Here is a 22,152-nt window from a genome sequence, read left to right as displayed (position 1 = left end):
TACATTCCAGTCTTCAAGTAAGGTAGACACATATTGTAGTAAATACGGTAGTATAGTTCTGTGATTTTGACGGATTGAAGGTGTGGCTTGGTTCTAGAGTTTTGTTGATTGATTGGTTCTTTGTGGTTTAGTCCTTAGACATCCTTGGCCTATATATATTCAACAGTATATTTAAAGTACTTATTCTTTATTTTAGAAATAAGAATTTTAGAAATATCATTTCAGCAATATAGATACTTTTGTATCGGTCAATATTATTATGCTAGGATAGCTAACAAGATTTTTTACAGCAAAACAAGAACTGGACAGGTAGAAAAGTAAAGACACAGAAACACAGATTACAACATACAGATATTACTGGTTTCCCAGTAGTTTCCGGACCGAAATTGCTATTTTTTGCCTGTTACTTTCAAACAAAACATAGTAGAAACATAAAATTTTCACAGAAAAAACCTAGGTTCTTCATTAACACCATACAGAATTCGTATTACACTTGCATTTATAACACAAATGTAGATGAGGCCTCAAAGGGGGCAATTAATTTCATTAATATCTCAGTTAGTCCGAGTAGTTTTCCGGACCTTTCATTGCACAGCTGTAACCTTTCTCTAAAAGCAAACATTTCCGATTTCGTTACATATATTCAAAACTAAAACGTAATTCTACGGCGAGGTGATGATTAGAAAAGAATATTTCAAGAATTTAACAAATACTAGATTTATAATACGCTCATTATAGTTACGTCTTATTACGTTTGAATGACGTTTGTAACGTCACGCTAAAATGACGGGACGTATTGAGCGAACTGGTAACATTACAAAAAAGAAATTAAGAACTTTTAATACAATTAACAACTATTTTCTAAAAAAAAAAGCAAGACCGGTCTCAGAATTAGTAGTCTAACGCCTAGACCACTCGGGCATGGACACTGATGCTAAAAATTTGATTGATAGACGGTATCGTAGGTAAATCCCTGACTATTTTGGTTCCTATTTTTAATCGATGATTGAATGCCGTAGTTAAGTGAAAAGGTCGAATTTTTCTGACTTTCGTTGTTTTATTTTATTACTATCAGTATGTTTTTACTGTATCGTCTGTAAATGGGAGCATCAGTTGACTCGTATTTACCTTCAAGGGGCCTCAATTTCTGCGCATGCGCACTGTAACTGGAATTTCCCCCGCGGTTGACAATCTCTTTTGTAAACATTACATCGAAGTAAGTTAAAACAACCGGGATTTTCAAATAATAAATAAGTTCGATAATGTTAGGTTTTCGCTGCTAGGAAAAGGCAACATATGTCTAGATAATATGATATTGTTACCCAGATATTTTACTACGGCGTAAAGTCTATACAGCACGAAATGTGAAAGGTCCGGAAAACTACTTGGGTCCGGAAACTACTGGGAAACCAGTACAGTTTACAGATTACAGTCAAGTCACAGGTATTTTTCAGGTACACAACAGAAAATTGTTTGACCAACAGCTGTGCAGACATCATATAGAGAATTTCATCATTGAAAATATTTATGAGGGTGATTGAAATCTATATTTCATTCATCACTGTTAGAAAATATTGTGATTTTTGTCGGTGATTGTGATCATTTTTTGTCTGTCAGGGTGTTTGAAATAAAATATTTCTTACATCATTACAATATAATTGTGATCTTTGTCTGTTATTGTGATCAAGCTTCGTTCGTACTTGAAAAAGAAGCCTCAAGCTTCATAAAAGGAATTGTACAGGATTGAAATTGTGAAGAAGCCTCAAGCTTCATAGATTGTATCAAGCTTCGTTCAGTTATAACATTGTGAAGTCTCAAACTTCACAGATAGAAAGCCTCAAGCTTGTAAACTTTGTGAAAGTGAAAGAAGTTTAATAGTGAAAGTTGAATTACAGCCAAGGAAAACAATTAAGGCTAACAGACACTTGAAACCAAATTGTGAGAAATATTTAAGGTTTAGAGACACCTGAAATAACAACTGAAAGAAAATAATTAAGGTACACGGACACCTGAAATATAAATTTGAAATAGTTAAGGTATATAGACACCTTAAGTAACAAGTGAAAGTATAATTAAGGTACATGGATACCTGAATGATAAATTTGAATACTTAAGGTATATGGACACCAATATAGACACTTGAAATAAATTAAGGTCTTTGTACACCAAACGACACTTAATAAAGCTTATGAAAGTGAAAAATTCAACAAATTGAAAAGAAATAGTTAGTTGAATTGTGAATTGCAACATACAGAGTGAAATATAAGCAAACTGTTGAAAGTGAAAGAGAGAATTGTCAACTTGAAATATTGTCAAGTAATTGAAAGTGAATGAAAAATTTTGTCGAACAGTTGAAAGCGAAAGTGAAATTTTGTAAAAAAGTTGAAGTTTACGACAACGTAGTTGAATACGGATTGAACTGAATTTGAAAGAAATACGTAAAGAGATCAGAAGTAATTCGTGAATCGGGAAGAAAATTGTGATTAGTGCTAATAAATGAAATATTTAGCACTAAAGACTGCTTACACAAATTGAATCGACATAAAAAGTGATTGAATTCATATTGAAATAAAAAGTGAAGCACATTTGAAATACATTTAGTAAAACATGATGTATTGAAATTCGGAACAGAACAGAATAGAACCGACAAGAATAATTTTGAAAAATTGTTCAATTGAAATTGAACTTTAAGAAAAAGTCGACTACGAATTATATAGTCGGAAGAAGTCAAACGTTAGACAGAAAGGTGAATCGCACACTTAACAGAATTTGAAAGAGAAGTTTGGATAAGAATGAGGGTGGACCCAAAACACTTGAATTGAACTGAATTCGAGATAAAAGTATATCTATATACTAAGTAGTGCGGAAGAAAATAAAGAGACTTGTGAGTTAATCCGAGTTTAAACCGAGACAGACACAATATAGTTATACAAACTTGAGACGATAATAAGAGGATAGACAGACTTTGTAAGGTCAAAGATAGAACACAGGAGAAATAGTGTTTGAATTTACTGTCAGAATAATTGAATTAGTGTTTTCATATACAAGTGAAAGATGTCGGAGGTATCAGAACAAGACAAGAAGTTGCTTGCAGCCTTTAAAGCTCTCCACAATCCTCCAGAAATAAATACACCAGATGACTTAGTGTCTTACATGAAACATTTTCATGAAGAAGATACTGGGACAGGAACTGTTAAAGAGGAGAAGGAAGCTATATCTACAGATGATAAAGGAGCAATTCCTAAATTCATCAACTTAAAGAATCAGTTCCCACGTATTTCATTGTTTTACGGAGAAAGTGGAAAAGGAGAAGTCACATATCAGACATGGAAATATGAGGTTGAATGTTTAATCGAGGAAAAAAGCTACAATGAAGAACAAATATTGTTGGGTATAAGACGGTCAGTGAAAGGAGAAGCGGCAAATATCTTAAGAAGGTTGGGTCAGAAATCTACTCTTCACGACATTCTATGCAAGTTTCACAGCACCTTTGGCGACATTGAAACAAAAGAATCAATCTTAAAGAAATTGTATGCATGTGCCCAAGAACAATCCGAGTCATTCTTAAGTTATTCATCCAGACTTGAAGAACTATTTGCACAAGCATGTGAAATTGATGCGGTAACAGCAGGGCAAGAACAGATTCTGAAAAATGTGCTATATCAAGGACTTAAACAACTGTTAAAACAGATGGCAAATTACAAGTTTGAAACTATAAAAGACTATGATAGATTTAAAATGGAAGTATGCAAAATGGAGAGTGAATTAAAACCAACAGAGAAGAAAACTGAATGCCACTCCATGAATCAAAAGCAAGACAAATCTGAATTGAGCGAGGTTAAAGAATTATTACTGAAAATGGACGAAAGAATTCAAAAGTTAGAATTAGAAAAAGAGCAATCTAAAAGCAATCCCGGCTATGACAACAGAGGCAGAGGTAACTACAGAAGTCATAGCACTGGAAATTACCAAAGAGGCTACAATAATTTTGGGAATAGAGGGCAGCATAGACCTTCAAGACCAACAGGCCCACAACAGTTTCAACCCCTTAGACAATCATTGCCTAGATATTCACCAGCAGCAATAAATAAGACATGCTATCGCTGTAAAAAGGAAGGACATATTGCCAGATTTTGCTCAGAGAATTTAAACTTCTAAGTGCTTCTGTTACTGGACCAGACAGCAGCACTCTGAATGAACAAGGTTCTCAGTTAGTTGGACAATCAAATGAAGCCCATGTTACTATCAATAACATTGAAACTACAGCGTTGATTGATACAGGAAGCTGCATAAGTACAATTAGTCACTCCTTCTATACTACAAATCTTCAAGAAGTTCCATTAAAACCTGTCAAAAACATTTTGAATATTGAATGTGCTGATGGAAACACATTACCATATCTAGGTTACATAGAAACTACTCTTTCAACTGCCGGAATTCCAGATTGTCAAAATCAACAATGTTTATTTCTTGTGGTTCCTGACACGACTTATAACCATAAAGTACCTATGTTATTAGGAACAAATGTCCTAAATGAACTTCTAAACAAGTGCAAAGAGAACTTTGGAACACTTTTTCTTCAGAAAGCTAGTCTTCATACTCCATGGTACTTGGCATTCCGCTGCATTTCAATACAAGAAAAAGAACTTAAAAGAAACAAGAACCGAATTGCGATAGTAAGAAGTGCTGAATCATCAAAAGTTGTAATTGGACCAAATCAGACAATAAACATTCAGGGCTATACAGACAAAGAACTTGAATATAATCCTACTTGTGCTATTTTACAAGAAACAGAAGACTCATCTCTGCCAGAGTTCATAGATATTAACCTGCAGTTGTACATTTCAGCTACAAGAAGAACGATTATATTTTTGCCAGTTTATCCAACCTCACTACCAATACTGTCACAATATCTCCTAAGTCAGTGATATGTGAATTACAACCATTTACAGTAGATGAATCTATATTTGACAGAATTGAAGATAAAGACACTGAATGCATATTTGAAGAGATTCACATCAACTCGAATTTGACTACTGAACAGAATACTCGAATAACAAGTCTGCTCACTAAGCACTTGGATATATTTTCAAAAAATGATTTAGACATTGGAAAGTGCGATAAAATAAAACACAGGATAGACCTAATAGACGACACGCCATTCAAACAACGCCATCGTAGAATACCTCCAACAATGATAGATGAAGTTCGACAACATCTTGAACAGTTGTTAGCTTCTGGAGTAATTCGAAAATCTAGATCACCCTGGGCGTCAAATGTGGTACTGGTTAGGAAAAAGAACAAAAAACTTAGAATTTGTATCGATTACAGGTGCTTGAACAAGAAATCAGTTCGTGACTCATACGCTCTCCCTAGAATAGAAGAGGTTTTTGATATATTGCATGGAGCTACCCTGTTTTCAACCATAGATATGAAAAGTGGCTATCACCAAGTTGAGATTGAAGAATCCCATAAGGAAAGAACAGCTTTCACAGTCGGTCCATTGGGTTTTTTTGAATACGAAAAGATGCCTTTTGGTCTCAGCAACTCCCCTGCTACATACCAACGTCTGATGGAAGAGTGTCTAGGAGATCTGAATATGAAAGTCTGTATTATTTACTTGGACGATCTGATCATATTTAGTAACAACTTCGAAGAACATCTAGAAAGATTAGACATGGTACTGACACGATTGAAAGAATGCAGTTTGAAATTATCTGCAGACAAGTGTTTCTTTATGGAAGAAAAAGTCAAATTTTTAGGACATGTAGTCAGCAAGAACGGTATCGAAACAGATCCAGACAAAATAGAGAAAGTGATAAACTGGCCAAGACCAACCAATGCAGATTCTTTACGTTCCTATCTGGCATTTTGTGGGTATTACAGACGTTATGTCAAAGATTTTTCAAAGATAACAAAACCACTATCGGACCTACTACCACCAACAGCAAGTAAAAAGAGTAAAAGAAAACATCAGGTGAAAGAGTGGAAATGGGAGGATGAACAAGAGACTGCATTTCAGAAACTGAAGTCATTACTTACATCACCACCTATTTTAGCATACCCAGACTTCCAGAAACCTTTTGAACTGCACACGGACGCCTCAACAGTTGGGTTAGACGCTGTGCTCTACCAAACTCAGAACAACCAAAAGAAGGTCATCGCATATGCCAGTCGAAGCTTGTCGAGATCGGAAAAAAACTACTCAGCATTCAAGCTAGAATTCTTAGCATTAAAGTGGTCAGTAACAGAGAAATTTTCTGACTATCTCACAAACAATCACTTCATAGTTTACACAGACAATAATCCTCTCACATACGTTTTAACTTCTGCAAAATTAGATGCTACAGGTCAACGTTGGGCATCGGCTTTGGGAGAATACAATTTTGATATTGTTTACTGATCTGGTTTGAAAAACATGGATGCAGACGGTATGTCCCGCTATCCACACGAGAAGTTGTTGGATGAAACAGAGGAAGTGATAAAGATTGATGATGCTACTGTAAAGACAATTTGTAGTTGTACTTGAGTACAGGTTTACATAGAAACCATACCAACAGCATCTATCAACATTGTTGAAATAACAGACTGTCCAGGACAACCTTTAGCTCAGATAGAGTGTAGAGAAATTAGAAAATCACAAAGAGAAGATCCAGTAATAGGCAGATGGTATAGGTCAGTACTTGACAAGAAACTTCCAGACAAAACAAATAACTTCACAAAAGAAGACCACATCATGAGAAAGAATTTTGAAAATTTTACTATGATTAGAGGGATTTTGTACAGGAAAGTTAACACTGGAGAAGAAACTGTCAAACAACTAGTTCTTCCACATGTATACAAGAAAACAGCATTACAGGGTTTACACACAGATGTAGGACACCCTGGCAAGGACAGAACTCTTTCATTAGTCAGAGAAAGATTTTTTTGGCCAGGTATGTCCGCAGATGTTGAACAATGGACTAGTGAATGTTATAGATGTTTGAGAAGAAAAAGTCCGACAAATAGTAGAGCACCACTCGTCAATGTAGTAACAACATACCCGCTCGAACTTGTGTGTATGGACTTTTTAACTTTAGAGCCGTCAAAAGGAGGAATATTTGTTTGTTTTTGTTTGTTTTGGGTTTAACGCCGTTTTTCAACAGTATTTCAGTCATGTAACGGCGGGCAGTTAACCTAACCAGTGTTCCTGGATTCTGTACCAGTACAAACCTGTTCTCCGCAAGTAACTGCCAATTTCCCCACATGAATTATCAGAGGTGGAGGACTAATGATTTCAGACACAATGTCGTTTATCAAATAGTCACGGAGAACATACGCCCCGCCCGAGGATCGAACTCGCGACCCCGCGGTCCGTAAACCAACGCTCTTACCTACTGAGCTAAGCGGGCGGGCTAAAAGGAGGAATAGGAAACATTCTTGTAATTACAGATCACTTCACAAAATTTGCACTTGCAGTTCCTACAAAAAATCAGACAGCGAAAACTACAGCCGATGCATTATACGAACATTTTTTAGTACAATATGGTATTCCAACAAAGTTACACTCCGACCAAGGTACAAATTTCGAATCCGATATCATCAGGGAACTGTGTAAACTAACTGGAATGCAAAAGTCTCGTACAACTCCGTACCATCCAATGGGTAATTTGATCCCAGAGAGATACAATCGCATGTTACTGAACATGTTAGGTACATTACAGCCAGAACAGAAACCAGATTGGAAGAAGTATTTGCCATCTTTAGTGTATGCCTGTAACTGTACTAAGCATGAGACAACTAAAGTGTCGCCGTTTGAACTAATGTTCGGTAGACGTCCGAAATTACCGGTAGATTTATTGTTTGAAATGCCAGTTACACAGTCGACAAGTCAAACAACACAATCTTACATAGAAGACCTGAAACAAAGAATGAAAACAACACAAGTGATTGTAAAGAAAGTAACAGAAAAGGCAGGATTAAAAATGAAAACAGGGTACGATAAAAAGGCAAAGGCTGTGAAAATAAACGTTGGTGACAAAGTATTAGTAAAGATATTAGCCTACGACGGCAAACACAGAATTGCAGACAAATTTGAAAAAGACTCTTATACAGTGATAAGTCAGCCAAATAAAGACATTCCAGTGTTTGAAGTAAGGTCTCCAGATGGTAGTGTGAAGAAGTTACATAGAAATCACCTTTTTCCTTTGGGATTCATCGACAATGAAACTGGAAAGGAAAAAGATGCAATTGATATAGACAAAGAAAAACCTATTCCAAAGCCCAGAAAGGCATTGGAAAAGTTAGAAACAGAGAAAGGTGCAAGTTCTAACAAAGAGAACAAAGTGATAGATATAAATGAAAGTGACGTCACTGAGAAAGATAGAATTGATCACATTGATGAAGATAGTGATGATAGTTCAGGATACGGATATGTGGAACTTACATATACTTCCGGGGACGCCCGAACTCCTGATGATGAGGATTCTGATAAAGAAGAACATATTACATTAGTGAACGAGATTGGAGAAGATGATGTTGTATCAGAACATGATATTGAAGGCATAGATGATACTCATGATGATAGAAGTCACACAGACAACCTATCTGAGTCAGAAGATGAAACAAATTCAAAAGATGTCATAGAGACACCAGCAGAGATAGAAAGGAGACAAGAGGAGATAAACACAAACACAGGAACAAAAGAGATAGAAAACATCCAAGGAACAGAAGAGATTGAAGGGAGCAAAGGAGCTGAAGGTCAACATAAAACAAGGAAGAAACAAATAGGAAAGCCAGTACCAGAGCTCAGGAAATCCATTAGACAGACTAAGAAACCTGAATGGCAGAGAGATTACCATCTATATCAACTTACCAACAGACCAGTCGATAGCAGACTCGAAATGACACTTAATAACAAAGTGAAAGTAGGTCATTTAATTACAATTTTGACCTTCAGCAGTACAACAACAGTCTTACAAATTATGATTCACTTGTTAAGTCTAATATGCCTTTCGGCTTAAGAAATACCTGCACAAAATGCCCCAAGGCTTCAACACGCAGTTCACAATGCATTTTGACTCAAACAGATATAACCTCTAATCTTCATCGATATTGAAGAAAATCAAAATAAAATGCAAACATAAATATTAAATAAGCCATGCCTAAGACGTGGAAGACAGAAGAAGGGAAAAACAAAAGGAAATAATAAAGAGAGGAAGAAAAGAAAAATAAAAGGAAGAAAAACAAAGAATGAAAAAACTGAAAGGAAGAAAAAGCAATGGAATTGCAAAGAGAAGTGACGTAAAATGTAAACAAAAAACAGCAGATTGAGGGTTGATAAAAATGTTCGGAAAAACAGCTGATTGAGGATTGATAAAAAATGTTTGGAGAAAAGATATTTAGAATTCTTATAATTAACTGATTTTGTGCAACCAAAATGCAATAAATTAGTTACAAGATCAGGTATCCATTCATGCTCTGCCCTTGCATCACTAACCTTCCTTCAAGAATTATCTTCTATAGTGATTAACTTTTTACAGAAAATAATATGAAGTTTTCTGTACTAGAACAGAAAGACATTATCCAAACAAGATTTTCTAGGTATGTGGTAATTGTGTGTATAAAATGTGAAAACAACTGATTTTGTTAAAATTTAAAGTAATTCAAGATCAGTATGAGGAATGATAGAACAGTGCATGTTGCTAATACAGAGACAATTTATTACAGTTTCTTCTCATGTAACATCCTCATATATGAATGTCCCATCAACTAGTTGTAATTCATCATTGCATAGTAAGTTGATTATCATACACAATAAGCCTTTATACAGCTGGCTACAAATTTATTAAATTGTTTAACTAGTCATTCATTAAGAACATGTGCTTAACCTTTACCATGTGCCTGACACAATTGGTTCTGCCTTTGCAACCAGAGTAGATCATGATCAGACTGCATTGTTTGCTATTCAGTCGGTATCTTTTTGGTAAGCACCCCTTTTAACAGTTAATGGTACTGTCCAAACTGAAAGACAGACATGCTCATTATAGAAATTTACCAGGGTAAGGGTTAAACCACAGTCACACGACTGAAAAATGATGAGATCGTACATTTGTACCATATTTAGTCTGGTTACTGGCTAGATATTTTTTTTTTAGAAAAAATAATTCTGTGATATAATTATTCTGACTTCATCAGTCTTGGTTCTGATTATCCAGTGTTTTAAGAAGAAAAGGGGCATACTTATACATTTGAATAGCCTCAGGAGTTATCTCCTGTAAATAAAACACATGGTCTGAACACAGACTAGTACCATAGCCAAAAGCAAAGAAATGGAAATAAATCTAAATTATGATAATCAGAACAAAAAAAAACTTGTTCCCCCCCACCCACCTACCCATGCCCCGCCCAGTCCTCTTATTAATATTAGATGATTTACTTCAACTTTTTATATAAATGTTGATATAGTAGCAGTATCTGAATGTGTGTTTTTACAGTTAATATGGAGGAAGCCTGATACTGTAGAAGACAGAAGTTTTGTGCCTGAGATACCAGTCTTTAACTGTGGAGATATTGAAGTGCCTACGATAGGTAATGTTAGCCATAAACATTACTCACATTTAGCTTGACTACAGATAAAAAGAGTTTCAGTTGTAGCCACTTCTGAGGCATCCACTCACTAAAGTTTTGCATATAAGCAAGTTTCTTTAAAATGTCTAGCCCTTATGGTTTCAAACTTGACAAATGACTTTGGCATCATGAGATGTCAGGGGAAATAGCTTCTGTTTTATGTGAAATATGTCCCCTTTTAACATTTCCACAAATCTTTTGCATCTTTGGGTGACCTCCTTTGGCAAGTCCAATGACTGTGGCTTACATTTTGAGAAAAAAAAATCAGTTATTATCATCACTTGATCAGCGTCAGCGTTGGCTGGTTATTTTTTAGCTCACCTGTCACATAGTGACAAGGTGAGCTTTTGTGATCGCGCAGCGTCCGTCGTCCGTGCATGCGTAAACTTTTGCTTGTGACCACTCTAGAGGTCACATTTTTCATGGGATCTTTATGAAAGTTGGTCAGAATGTTCACATTGATGATATCTAGGTCAAGTTCGAAACTGGGTCAACTGCGGTCAAAAACTAGGTCAGTAGGTCTAAAAATAGAAAAACGTTGTGACCTCTCTGGAGGCCATATTTTTCATGAGATCTTCATGAAAATTGGTGAGAATGTTCACCTTGATGATATCTAGGTCAAGTAAGTACAAAACTGGGTCACATGCCTTTAAAAACTAGGTCATTATGTAAAATAATAGCAAAACCTTGTGACCTCTCTAGAGGCCATATTTTTCAATGGATCTTCATGAAAATTGGTCAGAATTTTTATCTTGATGATATCTAGGTCAAGTTCAGAACTAGGTCACATGAGCTCAAAAACTAGGTCACTATGTCAAATAATAGAAAAAACGACGTCATACTCAGCTCATGTGGGGACAGGTGAGCGATTCAGGACCATCATGGTCCTCTTGTTTGTTTATGTCAACTTTTCTTCTAAACTATCAAAGCTATTGTTTTAAAACTTGCAACACTTGTTCGCCATCAATAGCTGCCTCTGTACAGCAAGAAATATAACTCCAGTCTGCTTTTTGCATGAATTACAGCCCCTTTTTGACATAGAATATCAGATTTCTTGGTTAAGTTTTGTGTTTAGGTCACCTTTTCTCCTAAACTATCAAAGCTGTTTCTTTAAAACTTGCAACACTTGTTCATCATCAAAAGCTGACTCAGTATAGCAAGCATTATAACTCCATCCTGCTTTTTGCAAAAATAACGACCCCTTTTGGACTTAGAAAATATCAGATTTCTTGTTTAAGTTTTGCTTTTATGTCAAGTTTTCTCCTTAACAGTCAAAGCTATTGCTTTAAAACTTTGTGCAGATATTCGCCAGTAAATGCTGACTCAGCATAGCAAGTACCGTAACTCTACATTGCTTTTTGCAAGAATTATGGCCCCTGTTGAACTTAGAAAATCATGGGTAGGACAATGTTTCTATTATACATAGACAGAAAATAAAATCAGCATTTGCACCCACAAGGCAGTGCTCTTGTTGGTCAAGTTATGATACTTTTTCAGCTACGGAAAATCTTTTGAAGCTTTTAAGGTAAACACCCATGGCATGTCCGCTCTCTAAGTTGAACAGGCTTCATCTGATCTTCACCAAACTTGCTGATAACAAGCCAAATCCCCCTAGGTACTCCTGGATTATGACCCTTGAATTACTTGAAAAACTGCGAATTTAGCCTTGCTTGCTCTCTAAGTCAGACAGTTTTCATTCGACCTTCAACAAACTTGCTGACATGTTTGTTGCAATAATATCTCGGCCAAGTTCAATAACCAGCCAAATCGCCCCAGACACTCTTGGATTATGGTCCTTGAATTACTCACCAAACTTCCTGACAATGTGGGCATATTATCTAGCCAAGTTTGATAACTAGCCAAACCGCCCCAATCTCTCTTGGATTATGGCCCTTGAAATACTCGAAAAACTGCGAATTTAATATTGCCCGCTTTCAGTGTCGAACAGTTTTCATCAGACAGGCATATTTTGTAATAGTCTGGCACTCTTGTTTATGAAAGGTAAGATAAGGTGGAAGGAGCTTCAAATAGTCAACTGCTCTGTCATATGAAATCTCTTGGATTGTGTTTAAAAGCACAGATATTTGACATAGATTTTCTTTATTGTAAATTGATACAGGGTAAAGCTCAAAGCAAAAGCAAAAAAAAGCAAAGGTTGTAAGTAAAGTATTGGTCAGAGATCAACATCAACAACTGTATTGTGTTGAAATTTAAATATTGGCTAACTATAAATCCTAAATAAAAAAATGATGTAAAGTTCTGGAAAGTACAACATTATTTTTACTGACCAACGATATAATTAATTGAAAGCTGTAGAATGCAGTTAACATTCAAGATTCACAATATTTACATTTTGGTTAATATCAGATACTGTTTTGTAAAATTTTATATTTCCAGGACAAACCAGTGATGACTTTCAAGACATTTCGTCAGAACAGACTGTTCTGCGTATACCAAGCACTACGGGGTGAGCTTATTAGATATTATCAACATACGGTAACTTATTTTATTTAGGTCTGGTAGTAGAGCCTTTGATTATGGAAAGATGTGAACATATTAAACCAGTTTGTAAGTTCCAGTCTCTGGCGCACTGGCATTACAGTGCACTATTCTCTAAAAATAGGCTTGAATCCATGAGCATTACACATTGTACATTACTTTTTAGCTCACTCGAGAATATCCAACTTTTTGTAACCCAGCTGGATGGCTTCCTTATATTACATCCAAATTGAGGTTTCAAACCAGCATCATTGAAAGGCAAGTGATTTTAAGTTGGTGACTTAAACCACTCAGCCATTGAGGCCTCTGCATTAATTATAGAACAGTTGAAGCTGTGCATATAATAAATATTTGCTTAAAGATGGTTAATCAAATTTTGGACAACTAATGGTTTTGTTCAAAACTTAATCAACCAATCATATACACTTATTTGTGTTTACTGAGTTCTCAAACCATGTCAGATTTTCATTGGAAGTATTTTTAAAATTTGATTTTCCTATCCTGGTTGCTCAACCATCTTAGATAGCATAATTTTATCATAAGTATAAATTAAATAAACATAGTTTGCCTCAGGAATTATAATTAATATAAGCACTTTTGTTTGTATTAAAGTTAAATAAATATTTGCATTGACAAGTACATACTTGGCCAAAATTAATTAGAAATGCAAGTTTATGAAATTATTATTACCTCCCTTTATCTCAGTTGTGCAACCAAGAAAGATTGAAAATAGATGAATTCCGAAGCTACACGATACTTTAAAACTTGCCTTTTGTTTCTGGTAGCTGAAATATCCCAGTATTTATCAAAAGCAAATTTAAAACAAGAAATTATATTGAAATCAAAAGAAAAAGGCCACTTTTTAAATACTTCAGTATTAAAGGGAGGTGATTACAAATTTTCGTGAAAAGCAACAAAATATACATTTTCAATAGGGATCGGTCTTTTTGTTCCTTAAATAATACTTAACAGAATATATGAAAAATGAAAAATGTCATAAAATGTGCATAAATGTGATTAATCACCTTAAAGTAAAAAATGATATTGATTATCAAAATAATTAAGACATGAAATCGACATGTTTGCAGACAACAGTGAGAGATGTGTGTTGGGATGTTTGAGTGTGAGAGAACCAAAAAAACTGTACTCAGTTACTGTGCCAGGTGCCATATAATCTAATTGTATGTAAGAAAGTATCCACTTCTATAATAACGTAATACTAAAAGTTTGCTACTGTGCCTACTCACAGATTGTTCCAAGAGAATAATCAATGCAAAATGAACATACCAATAGTTACAATTCTAGTGTATAGATATATAGATAGTTTGGTAGTATAGATATATAGATAGTTTGGTAGTATAGATTTGGTAGTATAGATTGATTGACAGGTAGTTTGAACTACTTCAGCACTGTTGTAGCAAATTGCTCAAATGTTGGGTGCGTCTTATAAGCAAAAATATATGGTAATGTAAAACTTATAATTTATATACATGTAGATGAGAAAAGAAGTGTCATCATAAACATATCATAAATTTGTCAAGTCATATTTATATTTCTGTGAAAACATTGACTTTTGTAGGGGACTTATTTTTGTGGTTGTGTCAGTCAGCAAAATTAAGTTCCAACAAACAAACAATGTTCCCATTCATTTTATCTTCAAAAGATAAAATCTGCAGGTTCATATCCTTACGAAATAGCTGATTTGGTCAAAATCAAGAAAATTTATGTCCACTAAATAAAATGATTTCACAGTACAGTCAACATCATACTTGCGACCACCTCTATCAAGCGACTTTTGTATTAAATGAATAGTCAAAGTCTCTCCCAAATGTTTTCAGTACATAAATTCATTTCATTAAACAACTTTTTTATTTAACGACTAGCAACCACATTAATGTAGTCCCGACAGGTAAGATATTCAACAAAAGTATGTATAAAGCAGCCAGGTACCAAAATGCTAACGGACAGTTCTTCACCTGTATGATTAGCGAATACGTTTTGCACGTGACTGAATGCAGTTACTTTTGTATCAGTTGAACTGAGAAATAATCCAGCTATAGGTTTCATGGTTTGTGGATTTGGAAAAAGGTTTATGATGTTAAAACAGGTTTTGAAATCTAATGTGTGTTCATAATCAGATAAGATAAGATAAGACAAATTTTATTTTAAGTCTGCAAGACAGAAAACAGTATAACGTAAGCGGAAAGCATTTTTTTAACCGACTATAAATAAATGATAAATACAGTTACACAACAGTTAAAAATAACATTTCCTTTTATCTGACTGAAATTCATTAAGAAACCATTCCATTAAGAGACCACTTCTTGGCAGTCCCTTGGGTGGTCTCTTAATACAATGTCGACTGTATGTTTTAATGTTAGTTGCATTTCTGACTATTTTTCATTTGTTTGTTTGTGCATTTATTTAAGATAGTTGGCACATCTGCTTAACTTTTTATTTTGTTTGAACATAGAAGGAAACATGCTGCAGTCCAAGAGGCACCAAAGACAGTCACCATAGAAACACAAACAGAGGTGCCTTACATCCATATTGAAAAGCATGGACATGAATTAAATTCCAGATTTAACAGTAGTGTGAATGAAAGTTATTCAAAGGAGGATTTGGACTGGCATCCAGATGAAAGTTTTGCTAGTGACATTGCAGATAAAGAGATAGAAGAATAACCATTGAATGAATGTACAGAGAGAAAATTTATTGTTTTCGAAAAACAGTTGGACAAATTGTGTGAAATGTGTAATTTATGTGGGAGTAGACTTGTGATTAGGAAGAGAACAAAACATCAGTGCAAAATTCTTGTTGCTATGGCAACCAAAACAAAAGTAGAAAACAACAAGTAGAAAACCACTACGCCTTGGAGGGAATGTCAGATGTGATTTACCAGGTCACACTGTAAAGTATGGATCATACTGTCTGATTGATTTCGAATGAAATATGATTCTGGATTGCCAGTTATTTCAAGTAATTTTCTTTGTTATTCATTGCTTATTTAATATTCAGTACTGTTCTGTAAAAGTAACGGACTTTCCTGCAATAAATACAGAGGTGCCATAGAATTGTCATCTTCAGTTAGACATCATTCAGTACAAATGCTAAGGATTCAAAACAACAACATCATGTAATCAAAGCCTTGACATGTCTGATGGTTGCGGGGCTTTGGTAGATCTATTTTCTGTTTAATTGCCAGTCTATGACTATACATGAATGAGAAACAAATACAAATTTAATTGCCTCATATCTAAGATGAACTCTGCCTGACTTAGCCTGTGACGTAACCATGGGCTGGAATACCTTATCATTGATAGATCTTATATAATCTAAATGGTCAGGATACAGGTTGAATAAGAACTGCTTGTTCATTGATAATTTATCTGCATTGTTCATGAATGGGACTATTTTGTGTAGCACATGAACATCTTTTGGATGTGATTGGGAATAAAATAAAGTTGCTAAGATTGTCAGAAATACACTTTAACTTTGGTAGTGGGATAAACCCGCAGCCAAAAAAGCACTCTGCTCTACCAAGTGATGTAACTGGATATGCAAATATAGATAATATGAATAATTAATGATAATGTTACCATTTCTTATGCATGTAGTTTCATTACTGTTATTACAGGGTAAAATGGTAATAAGTTATAAAGTTGGTCATTTGTCTTGAGTCTGAGATTGGTATTATAATGTTTTACTCATTCAAAATGGAAGGTATTGTTACTTTACAACAGAAAGCTTATACAATGATGTCACATAAATTGTACATACAGCAAACAATATACTACTGTCAAGTCATTTAAATTTGCTGGCATGAAATTTCGTGCAAAAGTGAAGAAGGACTGTTTTGCCCGGGCTTTAATTCGCGCATTTTCAATTTTAGAAAGGAAACAATATAATCAAAAAATAATAAGAGCTCGGTCTTAATTTGCGCATTGGTCCTAGCACGAAATACGCGAAAATTCGTTCTACGCGAATAAAAATGATTTCGTGTAGTTGTAGTAAATATAACTGTTTAGATTCTTGCAATATATATTTCAGAGTAATGAGGTAAAGAATTCTTACTGGATGGAGACGGAAGGTTTGAAGCCTTGTTTACACTTTATCAATGTCTGAACATTTCCCACCTTGTAACAGATAGACATGTCTATGTCCAGTTGAAAAAGTATATGAAAGAGCAACAACCAAAAATTACTTACTGGTTTGATGTCTGGCATGTTGCTAAAGGTAGGATTTGAATTTTTTTTTTTTTGTTGGATTTAACGTTGCACCGACACATGATAGGTCATATGGTGACTTTCCAGCTTTAATGGTGGAGGAAGACCCCAGGTGCCCCTCCGTGCATTATTTCATCACGAGCGGGCACCTGGGTAGAACCACCGACCTTCCGTAAGCCAGCTGGATGGCTTCCTCACATGAAGAATTCAATGCCCAGAGTGAGGCTCAAACCCACATCGATGAGGGGCAAGTGATTTGAAGTCAGCAACCTTAACCACTCGGCCACGGAGGCCCGAAAAAAAAAGTTACGTCATATTGTGGAGGAATGCAACCTAAGCCCATTGACTGTTTATTTTATTGAACTACCACGTGACCAGATTTTCCATGAGAGAACGGAAGTGTGAAGGTCAAGGTCATTACGGAAAGTTGCTTGGAAAGGGTCGTTCTTCGGAAAATATTACTGTCGAAAAATAAAAAATTTAAGTGTAGGGATTCGATTTCAAAGTAAAAGATATTCGGAAATTAGTGAGAAACAGTTCTTATAAAAGTTTATGAACAGTAAAAAGTTGTGTGCATTAATTTAAGTTGAGATTACGCCGGATCTGTATTTGGACTGAAAAATTTCTCGAACTCTGATGGCCGAAATGGCCCAGACAAATCAGTTGTCTCTGCAAATGAAAACATTGAAACGAGCACAGGAATTGTCTGATGTTAAAACTGGGAAAGCCAGCGAAACACCGGGAAATCTGGATAACGGCGAAATGCCTACCATGGACTGCGAAATGCAGCAACATAATGAATTGGACCACGTGGGAAATCCCGGCTCGCCAGAACGAGGCTCAGAGCACGAGGTTGGGCCATCATGGCATTTAGACATGACCGAAAGCGGCGATTTGTGGGGAAAGACGGTATGACTAAATAGCGAAATCTAGTAGATATCATGTGGTTGCCAGTGTAGGTGTAGTATTAACAGTTTATAATTTAGATAACTGTCCCTTAACTCTACTTTTTTCCAAGTTATGCCCCCTTTTTCAACTTAGCAGTTTTTGGTAAAGTCTTTGTATGTAAGCTGGTATCTCAGTATCTACTAATGGGAATGGATTGAAACTGCACACACTTGTTCACTGTTTAGATCTAACATGCACTGTGAAGTTCCCATAACTTTACTTTGCATTTTTATAAAATGATGCCCCTTTGTCGACTTTTGTATTCATTCAATTTACAAGGCTGTTGAATAGTCGGGCGATTCTATCCTCCGACAGCTCTTGTTATGTTTAAAGGTGGTCAGTGATGTTAGAAATCAACTTACTGATACTTTAGAGGCATAACCGCCTTATGTGTATTAATTTTTTTGACACAAAAGTAATTTCTGTAAAGTTTAACTTAATAAAAAGAATAAAATGAAAAATATTCCGACCTACCTTTAGTACCATAATTTTTTTAGCATATTGCTGAAAACAAAGAATTTTTTAGGCCTTAATTACCTCCTATTTTTCCTACTTTTTTTGTCCACAAACCTGTTTTTTGTTTTTTTTTTTTTTTAATACTTTTTGTGTAGGGACCTCCTTTTCTCCCACGTTTTTGTAGGGCCATACTGGAAGGCCAGAAAGTGTCATAAACTGTTGCTTAAATATGATTTATGGCCTTTAAGAAGTAGAAATCCCTCCCAGAGTAAACCCCTGTTGTCTTGTAATTTAACCCTTTATAAACATGAAACCTCTAAAACAACAAAATCCTTTTATCCCAATACTGTTCGTTTATAGCATTACAATTTATACATAATCAAAGTCTCAAAATTGTTTTTATGTTGTGATAATGTATTTTATTTTTAGAATTCTGGGATTTCAAAGGTCACAAGTACAAACTGCACTAAGAAATGGGATGATGGTTGAGAATGGACTTGTGAGTGTGTTGATGACAAGATAGGTCACCGTGGCCCAGTAGTTAAGGCGTCCACCTCGGGATCAGGAGGTTGAAGGTTCAAGCCCCATGGGGAGCATTCGTGTGGGAGATGTTTGTCAGTCATGGGACTCATTCCAAAAAGGCCTGTACGTGCGCTGTGAGCTAGTTAAATGAATGGTTACTTACTTCTATCCGCCTGGCGCCTGGCATAGAGGTAAGAGTTTGGAGGTAATTGGTAAGCACAATAAAAGGTGTCTCATAAGCCAAACTGGCTGGCTCTTTCCTTTCAAAAGGGGTGACACTATAATAAACAATACCTTTATAGGAAAATATGCTTGCATTCCAACACAATTTCTCTCTGTTTTTATTACATGTTTCAGTAAATTTTGTAAGTGACTTACATTTATATTGCGTATTTTAGTTTTGAATCTGTTTGAAATTTTGTAGACATTTGAATAAATAAATTGCTGAAATAAATTTGAGGTGTGTTCAATGAAAACTAGGAGAGTGAACAAAATCTTTGGAATATTCCTAAATTTACAGATATCTGAACTTAAAGTTGCAGCTTCAGTAACTATTAGGAATTCTCAAAGTTGTCCGTTCAGCCCGTTGTGAATTGGTAGGTAAGTTTGGAAAAAAATCTTTTTTAGTATGTTTTAGTAGAAACAAAAGAAAATGAACCCCCCACTTTTCTTTGACATATGTTTTTGGCAAATTGTATGTAGTATTTGTCCACAGAGAAATGAACTTGTGTAAAGTTACATTAATTGATTTGGACCAAGGGAAGTAACTCCCATAATGTTGCAAGGTCTTATCTCCTGTACTGTATGTAATTTTATGTTTCATTTCAGATGCCCACCATGTATGAACTTGCCATCAGACTGGCGGCTGGTAAAAGATGCTGCCAAACCCTGCTGTAAAATCCCGACCTGTAGCCCCACACCATCTCCCCTAACAACAAAGGGACCAGGACTTCTGCCCATGACTACAGTACCAACACAGAGACCACAAAGTAATGCATTGGCAAACATTCCTATGATATTGTAATTAAAATCATTCCAGAACTACTTTCTTATAAACATTAATTGTAATTACAAAATTGGTAAAACTTTTCGAATTGGCAATGAGATAATATTATTATAAAAGTCATGTTTACTTACAAAATAGTATCTTCAGTTGTTTCAGAAGTGTGTTTACATGCGTAATGACAAGAGTATGTTTCTCATTTAGTCAATTGAACATATAGTCAAGATTGACATATTATGATGTAATAAGAAATATCGGCCTTTTTCATCCCCTGCCACAAGTGTTGGGGGGGGATTATAGGAATGGTCTCCATCCGTCCTGCTGTCCGTCCGTTCGTCCGTAACACTTTCATGTCCGCTTCATATCTTCTAAACCCCTTGAAGGATTTTCATGAAACTTGGGTCAAATGATCACCTCAAAATGATGTTCAGAACTCACGAGTCAGCCATGTTGACTCAAGGTCAAAGTCACAGCTCAAGGTCATAGGTTTTAGCCTTCCATTTCGTGTCCGCCCTGTATCTCCTAAATCCCTTTAAGGAATTTTATAAAACTTGGGTCATATGGTTGCCTCATTATGACAATGTGCAGAGCTTATGAGTCAGCTGTGGTGGCCCAAGATTAAGGTCACAACCTAGGGTCAAAGGTTTGAGCCTTCTATTTTGCTCTGTATCTCCTTAACCCCTTGAAGGATTTTCATGAAACTTGGGTCAAATGATTACCTTATCAAGATGATGTGCAGAACTCATGCATCAGCCATGTTGGCTCAAGGTCAAGGTCACAGCTCAAAGTCATAGGTTTTAGTCTTCCATTTCGTGTTTGCTCTGTGGCTCCTAAATCCCTTTAAGGAATTTTATAAAACTTTGGTCAGATGATTGCCTCATCAAGACAATGTGCAGAGCTTATGAGTCAGCTGTGGTGGCACAAGGTCAAGGTCACAACCTAGGGTCAAAGGTTTGAGCCTTCCATTTTGCTCTGTATCTCCTAAACCCCTTGAAGGATTTCATGAAATTTTGGGTCAAATGATTACCTACCTTATCAAGACGATGTGCAGAACTCATGAGTCAGCCATATTGGTCACAACTCGGGGTCAAAGGTTTGAGCCATCCATTTTGTGTCTGCTCTGTATTTCCTAATCCCATTGAAGGATTCATATGAAACCTGGGTCAAACAATCACCCCATCAAAACGATGTGCAGAACTCATCAGGCAGCCATGGCTGATCAAGGTTACAACTTAGAGTCAAAGGTTTGAGCTTTTCATTTTGTGTCTGCTCTGTATCTTCTAAACCCCTTGAAGGATTTTCATGAAACTTGGGTCAAATGATTACCGTATCAAGATGATGTGCAGAACTCATGAGTCAGTCATGTTGGCTCAAAGTCAAAGTCACAACTTCGGATCAATGGTTTGAGCCTTCCATTTTGTGTTTCCATCTGTATCTCCTAAAACCCTTGAAGGATTTTCATCATACTTGGGTCAAATGATCACCATATCGAGAACTCATGATTCAGCTATGTCAACTCAAGGTTAAGGTCACAACTCAAGGTCAAAGGTTTGAGCTCTCTGTCTCCTAAACCCCTTGAAGGATTTTCATGAAACTTGGATCAAATGAGCACCTCATCAAGACAATGTGCAGAATTCATGAGTTAGCCATGTCAGTTCAAGGTAAGGTCATAGCTCAAGGTCAAAGGTGTACCCTTTCACTATCCATAACAGTGGCAGGGGACTTAGCTGTCTTTCAGACTGCCTTGTATATAATAAAATGTCAGGAACTTATGCAATATATATGAAAAATTGAGATGATGTAGTATGTGACATTAGTTGACAGACATGTGCAGTTATGATATTTAATAATTTCTATGATCAGTTTGTTTATCAGTTGTACCAGTTTTCC

General features: G+C 35.7%; 1 long non-coding RNA gene across 1 annotated transcript; it reads left to right on the top strand.

The window, feature by feature from the left end:
• The first annotated feature begins 8,897 nt into the window (after positions 1–8,897).
• LOC128551568 (uncharacterized) lies at positions 8,898–21,466 on the top strand. The gene is made up of 8 exons (XR_008368829.1): positions 8,898–9,582; positions 10,476–10,569; positions 13,006–13,075; positions 14,196–14,288; positions 15,581–16,086; positions 17,158–17,343; positions 19,167–19,450; positions 20,088–21,466. It is a non-coding gene; the product is annotated as an uncharacterized LOC128551568 (long non-coding RNA).
• Positions 21,467–22,152: the final 686 nt, after the last annotated feature.

Source organism: Mercenaria mercenaria, unplaced genomic scaffold, assembly GCF_021730395.1.
Source record: "Mercenaria mercenaria strain notata unplaced genomic scaffold, MADL_Memer_1 contig_1274, whole genome shotgun sequence".
Taxonomy (NCBI): Eukaryota; Metazoa; Mollusca; class Bivalvia; order Venerida; family Veneridae; genus Mercenaria; species Mercenaria mercenaria.
The sequence above is the reverse complement of the archived record's forward strand: the minus strand, read 5'-3'. Positions and strand labels throughout refer to the sequence as shown.